Source organism: Saccopteryx leptura, chromosome 7 (genome assembly GCF_036850995.1).
Source record: "Saccopteryx leptura isolate mSacLep1 chromosome 7, mSacLep1_pri_phased_curated, whole genome shotgun sequence".
Lineage (NCBI taxonomy): Eukaryota > Metazoa > Chordata > Mammalia > Chiroptera > Emballonuridae > Saccopteryx > Saccopteryx leptura.
The window spans coordinates 23,799,398-23,809,142 of NC_089509.1; positions in this window are offsets into that span (position 1 = coordinate 23,799,398).

Consider the following 9,745-nt stretch of genomic DNA (forward strand, 5'->3'; position numbering starts at 1 on the left):
CATTTGTTTAAAGACCTTTCTTCTTTTTTACCCAAGAATGCAGCTCATTGATAGGCTCTTATAAAAGGTTAAAGCATCAATTTAGTGGGTTTTTGAGAGAGAAAGTTCCTGACTTCATTCATAATCATCTTCAGATTAAGATGTAAACACTGAAACAGCGTCACTTTCACCTGTCTTATCATTATTGTTTCATGCAGGTAATTACAGCATATTATGTGTTTTGACAACAAATCATCACCATGTTTCACTCTTTTTTAGCTACATCCCTGCCATTCTGGGACCACAGGAGATATATAACTACATTGGAATTTTGAGGCTCTGCCAAGCCCACCTGCCAACATTGCCATCTTTTCCATTCAATGGTTGCCAAGAACTCCACAGAGAGGTTGAGGAACTTGTCTCTAATTAACTTTCAGATATTCTTAACTTACCTGGATTTTCTATTTTTCACCACTCCTCAACAGGATGTTAGTGAGAAAGACCACAGAGTACATTCTCAAGATCATCAACTAGCAATTAATTAGCTGTTATATGTTATTACTCTTTCTTTTCTCCCAGATTGTTTAATTTTTAGCTAGTCTCAGTTCAGGAGAAGAGGACAACCTATGTCAGATGAGTACATATAATTCCTAATCAATTGTGTGACTGTGGGTCTTAAGCTTAAGAAATACAAATGTCAAGGATTTCATTATGTTTATTCTAAATCTTCTGAATGTAAGTCAAAGAATTATTGCCATTGGTGGGTAGCATTATTGGGTCCATTAAAGAATGAAAAGAAAAATTTTAATGGATAATATTAAAAAAATATTGCTTTACTCATAAAGAATTCCTAAAGGATATAACAGCCAACTTCCCTCCTTGTTGTCTTTTATGATTTCCTGTGTTTATGCTCATTCTCAAAGCTACTTTTTAAAAGCAACTGAAGAATGCAATTTGCAACTTTCAACCTGAAAATGTAAAGGAAAAAAAGAGGGCCAACACCAGGTCTTGTTCTGGGAAGTTCAAATCATCTTGAAAATTGTATTTCTCTCCTCTATCAAACTACCTCCTCCAACAGCACTATTTCTACCACAGGGGCTGTGGTAATGGTGAAGATAATAACAAAACTAATATGTGTCTAGAGTGTTTTTGAAATATACTGATACTTAGACAATAATTCAGAGTTATAGTATTATAATTGTTAGAGGAGAGGTAGGCTTGTATTTATATTTAGTAAACAATCCAGATAACTATTTTTTTTTCAGTTTGGAATATTCTACCCTAGAAGATAGCATATATCACATATAAGATATAAAAACTGGCCATAAAAGTTTAAAAAATAAATTGTATTTAAATAAATAAAAACTTGCTGACGGAGATCATTTTCAGCCAACTTAGGTGGTATGAGAAAAAAATCACTCAAATGGATAATTACAAATGATCTCAGGAAATATAAGGGACCTCATTTCTATGATCACACATTGAAGAAAATAACATAAAAGTACAAATCAGTGTTATAAAATATTTACAATCTAACCTCCACAAGACCATCCATGATTTCAGAGAAAATGCCTATATTTTTACTTAGAATATGAAATGATAAAAAATGATAAAAAAAAACTATGCCTAAATAGACAAAAATAGTGAATTGTTCGTTTAAAGAAAGTTGTTTAAGGAATTCTAACTGGCTATTAAAAGTAATTTATTCAACAATTACTTATTGAATTTTTTAAATCAAACAGTGGGCTACTGCATTAAAATCTTATGCAGAAGCATTATTCATCAGGAAAACTGTTCACAATATATTTTTAAGTATAAAGGTTAGTGATAAATACACTGCTCATAAAAATTAGGGAATATTTTATAGCTTTATGTTCATTTTAAAATATCCCCTAATTCTGATCACAAAAATTAGGGAATAATTTATCCCTTCATATTTGTTTTCAAATGTCCTCTCATTTTTGTGAGCAGCACAGTATGATTTATGTCAACAATGCACATAGAAATATAAGATTAGATGGATACAGAGACCAAAACCTCTATACTGATGATCTACTGATGTGCAAGGATCCTAGGTAAATTTTTTAATTTTCATATTATGTGTTGTTATTTTTTTTTTCTGAAGTGAGAAGCAGGGAGGCAGAGAGACAGACTCCCATATGTGTCCAACTGACATCCACCTGGCATGCCCACTAGGGGGCATTGCTCTGCCCATCTGGGCCGTTGCTCCATGACAACTGGAGCCATCCTAGTGCCTGAGGCAGAGGTCATAGAGCCATCCTCAGCACCTGGGCCAGCTTTGCTCCAGTGGAGCCTTGGCTGCTGGAGGGGAAGAGAGACAGAGAGAAAGGAGAGGGGGGAGGGGGGAGAAGCAGATGGGTGCTTCTCTTATGTGCTCTGGCTGGGAATTGGACCCTGGACTTTCACATGCTGGACTGACACTCTACCACTGAGCAAACTGCCCAGGGCCTTGTTAATTTGTTGTTTAGCCAGGCTTACTACTCTACCTTGTCCTTCCTAGTGGATATATCATTGTCCTGTGCCAATTTCTTACATTTACTTTTATACATGCTCAATTTGGTTTTGATAAGACATAGTCTTAGAAATGCCATTCAGAGTATTAAGGAGTATGAGAATCAAGTAATCTTTGGCAGTATTTAGGGTTTTAAAAAAACAATAATTTTTAAGATATATATGAAACTCTCATTTAGATAAAAAAGGTTTCCTTGAGTAAATTAGTCTTCAGAAGGTAAAAGTTGTGCTTCATTTTTGATATTTTAGGAGAGAACATACCTGTAAGGTATTTTTCCCTGCCGAGAAGGAAGGAAGAGGCTGGAGCCACGTAGTGTGGAATAGTAAAAGGCTTTATTGAGTACAGAGCGCGCATCCTGCCCAGCGAAGTTCCCTGGCCCCAAGGAAAGATAGAGGCCAAGGGAATTGCATGGAGTAACCCATGTGAGGGACATTTAAAGGGGTCCTCTAGGAAAGTTGGGCTAATATAACGTAGTAAAATTTCACTGGCTGGCAGATGGTCGCTGTTTTCCAAAGGGTTCCTGAGAAGTTTCTTTTGGCATGCTTGGTTGTGGGTGGTCCTAGCCAAAGTTCGCGGGTCTGACCTTTCCCATTATCCACCGACCTTACATTCTGACCTTTTCTGTTAAATAGAAAAGAGGCGCCGTTTATTCATCCTGCTGATTAGGGGCGTCGTGGGGAGGGGGAGATCAGAAGGTGGTGGCTTTGAAGGGTGTCAGGAGGAACATCTCTGTGGCCGTGAGTTGAAAAACTTTGCAGATGCGGTCCTGTAAGGATTTTTTAAAAAGAGGAGTAATAGGGGAATTTGCAGGATCCAGCCTTTTGGTGAGCTGGAGATGAATGGAGTCCAGTAGTTCCAACTGCCAGTGGTCCTGTAAGGAGGCAAGCTTGAGGCAAAACTGCATGCCAGGAGTGGCATAAAAAGGGGAAGGGAAGGGGTCCCATCCATTCCCATAACTGATACCTGTGAGGGAATTAGAGGTCCAGAGTGTGATGGCAAAAAAGAAGGCAGCCCCCGTGTCCACAAGAAATGAAATGGACTTACCTACTAGTAGCAGCATACCCTGGGTTCTCCGAGTCCAGGCTGTGTCCTAGGAGTTCGAGTGATGCACCTACCTGGCTGGATTGGCCTTCCCATTCGTGCGGCTTGTCCTCCCCGTAGAGGCACTGAGGAAAAACCTGTTTCCCAAAGGGGCAATTGCTCCGCCAGTGACTGGGCTACTTGCAGTCAGGGCAGGGCTCAATGAGCAGCTGCGGGCAGGGGCCCTGCCGGGACCAGTGGTCCTGCTTGCCACACTTAAAGCAAGCTGCTGGTGGGGTTTCTCTTTGTGGCTTGGATTTGGGTTGGGCACTTCCTGTGCCTTGCCCCTGTTGTTCTACGAGCCTCAGGGCTGCCACAAGAGCCAGGGTTTGGATCATTACCTTCTGCTGCATGTGGGCCTGGCAAAGAGCCTTGGCCTGTTTCTACTAGTTGGGACCATTAAAAACTTTAAATGCCGTGTTCACAGGTTCCAGATAAGGGTTTGGGGTTGGGAATAAGAGGAGCAGGACTCGTGGGGAGCCCGGCACTCAGATACCACAGGAAACACTGGAGCCAAAGGCAGGACAGGGCCAGAACTTCCTGCAAGAAAATTGGGGTTGGACGTCCTGAAAACCGGTGTAAGAGCCAATGCCAGGCTGAGAATGGCCTGACGGAGGAGAGACTTAAGAACACAGTGGAGAAGGGAAGGGCCCCTGGCCAGCAGGGGAGAAGAAAGAGAGATGGTAGTGGTGAATAAGAAACAGGTTTTTGCAAAGAGAGGAGAGAGGGCTCTCAGAGGGAAGAGACCCGAGCACAGAAGAGGTCCGCAGAGGCACCAGAGAAAAATCCTGAGAGAGGGGCGACCCCAGGGTCAGACAGGAGGGAGAGAGAGTTGGGAGTCCACAGAGAAGGAAAGATCAGGAGCGGAGGTTTTAAGTGAGGATTCTCTGGCCAGAAAAAGGCCAGCATGGTGGAACAAGTGGCACAGAGATTAAGGATCATTGCGCAAATAATTAGAAGGATGTATGTAAGAGATCTCCAATCAGTTCCCAGCTTTTTTGGCAATAGTTAAATTGGTGAAGGGTTAACACCAAAAGTCCCTTTAGGAGGCTAATTCAGTGGGTTCTGTGGCTTGGCCACAGTGGAGAAGAACACTTTCTTCTTCTTTATGGAGGAAGATTCCTGTGCCTCACAGCTGCCCTCAGTCCTTGGAGTGGTCAGATTTGAGTGTTAGCATCCTAAAACTCAAGCTCTGGCCACAGAAGAAAAAGGTAAAGTGGATGTGCTCGGGATGTTTCCACAAGCACACGCACTTGGACAAAAAGACTTCCCTGATGTAGCTAAAGTTTCAGACAGGGAGTCTCGGAGGAAAGAACTCAAGGGTGGCTGGAGGCAGGGGACTTACCGCACCGTGCACCAAAGGGAGTGGAATGTCGGAGATCCTGGTTCTTTCTCGGAGAGGAAGGAAAGAGGAGTGATCCTTGTGAACTTCAACTCCTCCTGGGTTTTCGGCACCAAAATGTAAGGTATTTTTCCCTGCCAAGAAGGAAGGAAGAGGTTGGAGCCACAAAGTGTAGAATAGTAAAAGGCTTTATTGAGTACAGAGCATGCATCCAGCCCGGCAAGGTTCTCTGGCCCCAAGGAAAGATGGAGGCCAAGGAAGTCGCAAGTGGTGACCTGTGTGGGAGGTATTTAAAGGGTCCCTAGGGTGGTCGAGCTAATATGACATAGTGAAATCTCACTGGCTGGTAGATGGTCGCTGTTTTCCAAAGGGGTCCTGGGAAGTTTCTTTTGGCGCGCTTGGTTGTGGGCGGTCCTAGCCAAAGTTTGCGGGTCTGATCTTTCCCCATTGTCCACTGACCTTACAATACCTATAGCAGAAAGTCCTGCCCACTTGTTCCAAACTTTCCATGGATGAGCACAGAGATGGCGCATGTCAGGGTCAGCAAGGAGGGGTCTGGAGCCCATCTCCCTGTGTTCAGAGCAGCAGACATGGTTGTATAAGGAAAAACAATCTTGTTTCTTATTTCCATAGCCTGCGTGCACTTCTCTCTTGGAAATTTTGTCAATGATTTGTTGCTTTAATGAAAATAGAGTATTTTTTTTAATTCATTTTAGAGAGGAGAGAGAGAGAGAGAGACAGGGGGGAGGAGCTGGAAGCATCAACTCCCATATGTGCCTTGACCAGGCAAGCCCAGGGTTTCGAACCAGCGACCTCAGCATTTCCAGGTCAATGCTTTATCCACTGCGCCACCACAGGTCAGGCCAGAAAATAGAGTATTAATATGGGGTTTTCCCCCAAGCTCAAAAGATATTTTGAGCCAATTCTATTATTTAACTATTGTTAGGAAATTAGAATCTTCCAGTTCCCAACCCATACCCCAGTTCATCTGTCCTATATATTAAATTTGCAAATCATCATACAGAGATCACAGAGACTCTGTGAATTATTTCAGTAGGGAAGGACAATTGACCAAAAACCAAGATTAGTTAAAGAGCAGCGAAGTAAGAGAGGAAAAGGTGAGAGTGAGGAAATAAGCTAAAAGCAAGTAAGTTTTTATGAGTGAGCATTTATGAGTGGCCCCAGTAAAAGATCACCTTGGCAGTGATGCCATCTCTTGTGTTGTATGACAGAAAATGAGACATCTAGATAAGGATTTGACTTATTTTTTTTTATTTATCCAAAAATACAATTTTCTGTATTAAATCTCTTCTGTTTGAAATTTGAAATATCAACTGTGGTTTCTGGGAGTTTTATTTTGTTGTTGTTTTCTTTCTTTCTTTCTTTCTTTCTTTCTTTCTTTCTTTCTTTCTTTCTTTCTTCTTTGACTAATATATAAGATCATTGTGGAGAAAGATGTTAAACAAAGAAGTACATGATACATATAGAAATATAGTTATAAGATGAAAAAAATTACTTACATAAACTCATAACAAGTAGATAAATCTATTTTAGGTTGTGGGCAGGCCCCAGATACATTCTGATGGAAAATTTTATTTATCTACATGCTTGTCTTTTGTAGATAAAAAAAGAGGCTCTGTCATAAATCTAAGTGAAAGTAGCCTCACAGGGTGATCTGATTATAAATTCCTAACTGGACAGGTCTGTTGGTAGTCAAGTCTTAGGTCTATAATCCTTAGCAAAATGTTCATCTTTGTTTTAAGCCAGCCTGTCCATCTGGGTTAACACACACTTGAAATGCCTTTTTTAGAACTTGGAGAAGTAAAACCACCCTCAGGGGAGTACATAATCTTACAATTGAATCCTGTAATTCAATTCCTATTTTACTTGTTCCCATTTTGTTATAATCTTTCTTATGTTATCCACTTAATTCAAAATGTATAAAAAAGGTTTTAAACTCATTCTGGGAAGCATTTTTCTCAGTCTATTGAGATCTTGCTCTGAGGTGTGTCTTCTTTTTGGATCCAAACAAACAAACAAAATACCTTCAAATAAAGTCATAAACATTCTCTACAGGTATAGACTTTTTAAAATTAATGACAACCTAATGTACTTGGGAAGCTTCAATTTCTACTCTTCAGTCAGTAAGTCCTAGATCTTTATTACTTGTTCCCATATCTGCCTCATGCCCTATTTTCCCTCTCTCTCTCCTAGTTTCTGGATGTGTCACCTGCTTTTATTTCAAATTTAATATGTCCAGAATCTTATCACCTTCCTCTGTAAATCTTTTTTGTTGCTTGTTCCTTTTCCATATTTCTATGACATCAGTCTCTGCATTGAAATGGGAGCTAAATACTCTAGTTTATTTTTATTAGACGAATTTTGTTGAATATTATTGCTAGACATTGCAATCAATCTCCTGGCTTCTAATTTCTCCCCAACTCAGTCTATCCTAAACACACTGACAAGCAAATCTTTAAACAAACTTCTGGCTATGTTGCTTCTTTTTACAAAAACCATCAGAAGGTTTTATATGCAAACTAAAACTCTGACATCAAGACCATCTATGAATTACCTAAAACCATGTTTTAAAATTTAATCCCACAACTCCTCAATGATCTAACCATACTAGACTACTTGTAATTTGTCAGATGCATCTAAAGCTTTCTGCCTGCCTGGTTTTTTGGATAGTCTGTTTTCCCCAATAAGCATATCTTACTTTTTACCTTTATGTTATCTTAAATTTCATGTCATCCATTTAAGAATTCCTGGTGTCTCTTAAATGACATAATTACTCTGTTAAATTTTTATTGTGTTTTCTCTGTACACTTCACCTGACATTTCTCATATGTTATTTATGTGATTTTAACATCTTACTTTTCCTTTGTTGTGACCAGCTCAGCAATGGGTGTGCATGAAAGGAAGGCACTGTAGGACTTCAGAATAAACACACACAAGACACAACATAGAGAAAAAATGGGTACAGGGGACTCTCAGCTTCTAGGACTGAGAACCCAGATCTCTGTAGACTCATCATATTTATTTGTTTCTTTGCTCATTAAGCAAATTAGCAGAGCCTGGGTCAAATTAGCCTAGAAAGGTACATAGGGAAAAGGCCATAGTGATCAGCTGTTCCCTTTAAACAATCTTACCAGTGCTGGCCGGGGCAGTGTTCTGCCCCGCAGGACTTCCAAAGTCCACACCAACAACTTGTTTCAGGGCAGCATTCTATGGCCATTTTTCTACATTCCTTGATGCTTGGAAATCTCTTACTTGTCTGTGTATTCCTTAGTTCATATGATAGGTGCTCAGACATCAAAATACCTCAAGGAAGTTTAAGAATACAGGCAGAAGAGTTACAAATGGTAGTGTCCAATAAATGATTACAACATAGAAAATAAATTTACCTTTAGCTTGAGAAGCCTTGCATTCAAAAGGTTAATTAGTTATATTGATGTGGTAAGAAAACATGTGAACTGTTTTCTTGAAAAACAAGCTTAGTAATTAAGTACTTTATACTTCAGAATTGCATTATTGTACATGCTGAAACTTAACCAGGTGTTAACTTAATTTTTTTTTAATTTTTATTTAGAAAATTAAATTTAATGGGGTAACATTGATCAATAGGAGTACATAAGTTTCAGGTAAACATTTCTATAACATTTAAACTGTTGATTATGTGGTGTACCCATCAGCCAAAGTCAATCTTCAGTGTTAACCTAAGATTAAAAATTCAAAATAAGAGGCAACAAGTATTGTTTAGGAGACAAAAATTCAATTCTGGGGCATAGATTCAGGCAGAAACCCAAACAGTATCAATTATAGTGTGAGAGTAAGGAATTTTTTTTTTAATGAGAAAAGGAAGGATATAGTTACATGAATAGAAAAAACCCTTCTGTTGCTATTAATAAATAAAGTTACTATTTCGTTATACATGGCTGGTTATGGAGTTTGTCTTCAGCTAGAGAGTCCATAATTATCAGCCCTTGTAGTCAAGATGTTGCTTTTTAACTAGCTTTACAAACAACTACTGAAAAGACAATGTTGGTTTGGTCCAGTTCAAAAGTCTAGCCCAACGCGAACCTTCCAAAGTTTCAAAGAGCAAGACATGGAAGGCAGTCCCTCTGGCATGGCCGCTCTGGCTCCGTTTTAAAGTGGCTCCACTTATGTTAACTTAAACACAAGAAATCAGTTAAGTGGAACTTTTTAAACCTTGCTATGCTTTCAGAGAGAGTTCATTGGATAAGGTGAACATTTGCCCGGGTCAGTCTCTTATAGCTATGAGGCTTGCTGGAGAAATCTAGTAAGCACAAAATAATAGCCACAACAGAGTTCTTTTTCCAGTTATCTTTTATTTTCCTTTTTTTATTGTGAGTTCTAAACGCATCGTAAATTTTCTTATTGTACTTGGCCTCAAACAATGCCGTAAAGTTTCAAGAATGTAGTTTTCATCTCTTCATAATCAGATATATATAGTTTTAATTTTATTTATTCATTTTTAGAGAGGAGAGAGAGACAGAGAGGGAGAGTAGAGAGAGACAGAGAGAGAGAAGGGAGGAGGAGCTGGAAGCATCAACTCCCATATGTGCCTTGACTAGGCAAGCCCAGGGTTTTGAACCGGCGATCTCAGCATTTCCAGGTTGATGCTTTATCCACTGCACCACCACAGGTCAGGCCACAATCAGATATTTAAAAACAAAATATTTTTCAGACCAATTTCCTTTTTTTCACAATAGATAAGTAATAATATGTATGTACTGTGACTAGAGAGATAAAAACTAGAAAACTGCTTGATGGTGATATTCATCTAG